At 36.6% G+C, this 4295-nt stretch overlaps 1 pseudogene; it reads left to right on the top strand.

Annotated features, from left to right (window-relative positions):
- Nucleotides 1-975, top strand: part of LOC105742453 — a 3938-nt pseudogene extending 2963 nt beyond the window's left edge.
- The last annotated feature ends 3320 nt before the right edge of the window (nucleotides 976-4295 follow it).

Below are 4295 nucleotides of genomic sequence, written 5' to 3'. Positions count from 1 at the left end.
ACATTTATAATATACATTTAGTGCAGCTCTATAATATATCTTTAATACAATATATCTTTGCAGTTATTCAATGCTTCTGTAAGTTTTCTAACAAAATTATACATTTGTTGTTAGAATTATTCTGGGTACTTCACAGTTTTGTTATTATTGTAACTGATACCATCATTTTCTAACTAATAATGGTCTATATAAAATGCAACTCACTTTTTTAATGTTGACCTTATACCTACAGAGACTTGTATTTCACTGCCTTTCTTGCAGTTATGCATTTAAGCTCTGATAAATTCATATATTTGGAAGTCAAATAAGCTACTTTAACATATCCCCTATAAACTCGCCATGACATTTTCCATGTTTTCTTTCTCTTGTCTGCTGGCTGGAGTTGAATACTCAGTGTGATCTTGGAAATTGTATGAATTGTATGTTAAGACCATCTGTTGTCCCGGGGACCTGCATGGCCTCATCACACATAGCATCCCGCATAATACCCATGTGCCTTCCTCTGAACCTAGAAAACCCACATCTTATTTAAAGAAGAAATAAATTTAGATTATTTTGTCACTGAAATTTTAAAGTTTGCAACAATTATGTTCTTTAATTTTCTGTATGCTCACTATATATCCACTTATCTTTATAAAGACAATGTATTTTAAAAATTCTTTTATAATTGTAGGTTTTTCCATTTTTCTTTATAGAGTGTAAATTTTTGTTTTATATATTTTAAAATTATCTAATCAGGTATAGTCAAGCTTAGGATATTATACATCCTAATGACTTGAAGATTTATCAGTGGATAAATGTTTTTATGCCCTTAAAAATCTACTCCATCAGACAGTAATATAATTATATCAAATGTGGAGGAAAGTAGTATTTGAATGGTATTGCTTTTTCTCATCTTTGATCTTGAACTTGTGCTTTTATGTTTTAGCTATGTTTTTCATAAATAACCTAAATCCCAGTTTTCAACAAGCCTAAGAAGTTTTGTCTTCCCATGTGGAGTTTCACTTATACTGATTGTGATTACAAGTAAGACACCTTATTTTGTACATTATTTGTGGCATTGAAAATCTAGTCCAGGGCTTTATTCATGCTAGGCAAGTGCTATACTACTGAGCTACTTCTCAGGCCCCTTTCTATTTTTATTTTTATTTTTATTTTGAGATAGTGTCTTATTAAATTGCACAAGCTGAGCTCAAATGTGGAATTTTCCTATCTCCTAGCTTCAAAGTAGCCAGGATTTCAGACATGTGCCTTTGTGCCCGCTTATTTTGCATAATTTACAGTACCTACCCTGCATACTTACCTTCTTTTGAATGGACTGAGAGTTGTGGATATTATTTCCTTTTATCTTATTTCATTTTTTCCCTCTACTTCTTTAGAAATAATCTCACCATTTTTTTAATAATTGCTTTAAAATTTTTAATATTCATGATAAAACATCAAAGTTCAATTTTTTTTATTTAGTACAGGGTCTACAGGGTGCCACTACATAGATTGGACTCACAGTGATTCTCTTGTTTTCAGCCTCACAAGTGCTGGGACTATAGGTGAACACCACCACGCCCAGTCTCAATTGCCATGTCAGTGAGCCCAGGGGCAGGGCCAGCATGGCACACCAGGGGATCAAACCCCAGCCACTGCATCTGCCTGAGCAAGCACTTTAGTCTGCTGAGATATCTGGCTGGCCTTCAAAGTTCAATATTAATCAACATCAAATAAAGCTAAAATGTTAAAGCATCTTTTACTCCACCATCATTTCAGTCATTGTCTTTGCCCAGCATTTCATTTGAGTTTTTATTCTTAACCCTACATTCTGATATTTTCTAATAACTTATTCTGATAAAAATTATGGTTTTATACAATCTTTGTATATATTTTTCATCATCATTTTTCACATTGTAGTATGAGTTCTTTGGTGAACACTTCTTAAAGCAAGAATAAGCAAAACAGGGAATTGAGGAAACACATGAAATAAAAAATGCAATGAGATGTATTATCAAACTAGTTCTTACTTCAAAGAGCTTTGAGAGGGAGCCATCCCTTGGAATGCTCTGTGGAACAGGGGAAGAAAATAAGATGTATGTAGTTGGCTACTTCATATATCCTTATTACATAAAGAATATATTTGAAATTAACTCCTCTTGCAATTCCAGTTTCCCTATCTTGCTCCTGAAGGACACCTTCTGATGTAATCTCACACCTTGCCATGCAGAGTTTCATTCAAGTCCAAAAGTGGCCGAAGTAGTCAGAGGCACCAGACATTTTCCCTTTGTGGAATAGTTTTGTTTTCACCCTTTTCAACTAATATTTTCATTTTGGGAAATTCAGATTGTGTGTGTGTGTGTGTGTGTGTGTGTGTGTGTGTGTGTTGTGGAGGAGGGGAAAGGGTAAATATTCAAAACCATGAGTGGTAGCCAGGAGAAAAGGAAACAGAGGTCTTTTGATCAATAAGTGGTAAAAACATTTTTGTGGATAAAGTTTATGATAATTAGTACATAATGAAACTAAAGTGAACTGTAGAGAAAATTGCAGTAGATAATGCTTGATTTGTGTTGGTGTTTGAGTTGACATTGCCTATTATTTGTGTCTGATTCCTTGGAGGGCATTTGGCTTGAGCTGTCTTCAAAAATTTCTCCAGATGCACTGTAATGTGGCCTCAATCCCTTGCTCTGCTATGTAAGTAAAGGTTAGACTAGTAGATTAAGTGATTATTATGGACCAAAGCTGCTAGAACCTGAACAGGCTGTCAGAACCACCTCAGGAGACAGAAATATCTGAAGCTACACACATTACACTCTTTCCATATCTGTAGTTTAAATTTCTACATCCACAAACCACACTCATAGATTTGAAGTGATATTCTGTCCTTTAAGTCCAAGCATTGCTACATCCTCACCACCATTTAACTGAAGGTTTTTTATGACAGGCAGAGGAGACAGCGGGCCAATAATAGGTCCCATTTGTTCATAAAATGTATGCTTTGCTAATGATTTTCAACATTATTTATCATCATTTATCACTTAAGTTACCTACGGGGTCTACATACAGTTTTGTGGCAGTGTTCATCTCAAAGCCTAAGTCTGCTCTTGTTGGTAGACAAAGAAGGCAATCAGAGCCCTAATCCATGCTGAGTAACCACTAGAAAGTCAGCAGTGGCATTAGGGCAGGGTGTCTGTTTGGGGACTTTCAATTCCAAGGAAATTCAAGCTGAACCTTCCCTCTGGCATGGAGTTGGGGCCTGAGTCTTTTAACTTATAATACTCTGGGTATTCCTTGCCAGCCTGACTATGGCTTCCTGACCATGGGCTTCTCCCATGACTGTCCCTCAGCCAGTCACTGTGGAAGTTTAATAGTGGGAGCCCTGAGATGAAGTCAACCCACAGATGTTCTAAGTCCCAGGTTCACTTGGCTCCTCCCTAGAATAGTAGCAGGCATTCTCTCCAGTCAATATTAAACTTAGACTGGTGCTAATCACTAGTGGTTATACCACACAGAATCCAATCTGTTCCACTGGTATATTTCTCCCTGAAGGTCTCTGGAGTTGTCCATTTTCACTGTGTTCTTCAAACTTGGTTTACCTTTCTCACAAGCCACAATCCAGGAGCTGGAGAGGAAGTGTAGATTGCCTCTTCCTTTTTCTGCATCTTGGCCCATCTCTTCAATTTCTCTGTAGGGTGAAATTTTCACATCACATCTTTTCTGGGTCCTGTTTCCCTTCTTTCTGCCCCAAATTGTTATTTTCCACTGTCTTGATTCCAAATCTTGGAGAGATTGCTTTGTCTCTGCTTATTACCTTGCCATCTTCCTGGAAGTCTACCTCGATTATTGTTTCTTGAGAAAGCCAGAAGTGTATTCATTCTGTATCCTTAAGGTAAAAATCATATATATGGACATAAGACTATCTGCATCCACTAATACTTCTGCCTGTCGATTTTCCCAACTATCAGTTTCAGGACTATCATTCCAGTAACCTAACACATACGTTACACTGTCTGCCCATAGCAGATATCACTGTGCATATTAATATTACATGATAATGGAGCTTATTTTGATTTCATCTGTGACCATTGGTTGCTGAGTAAGGTGTCATTTAATTCCCATGTATTTAAAGTTGTTTTCTGGTTTCTTTTGTCATTTCTTTCCAGTTTCATTGCACTGTGGTCACATAATGTGCATGGGATAATTTCTGCTTTCTTGTATATACTTAAGCATGACCTATGGACCAGTATGTGGTCTATTTTAGAAAATGACCCATGTGCAGCTGAGAAAAATGTGTATTCAGCTGTGTTTGGGTG

Source organism: Octodon degus, unplaced genomic scaffold, assembly GCF_000260255.1.
Source record: "Octodon degus isolate 3935 unplaced genomic scaffold, OctDeg1.0 scaffold00053, whole genome shotgun sequence".
NCBI lineage: Eukaryota > Metazoa > Chordata > Mammalia > Rodentia > Octodontidae > Octodon > Octodon degus.
This window is presented reverse-complemented; position numbering and strand designations above follow the sequence as displayed.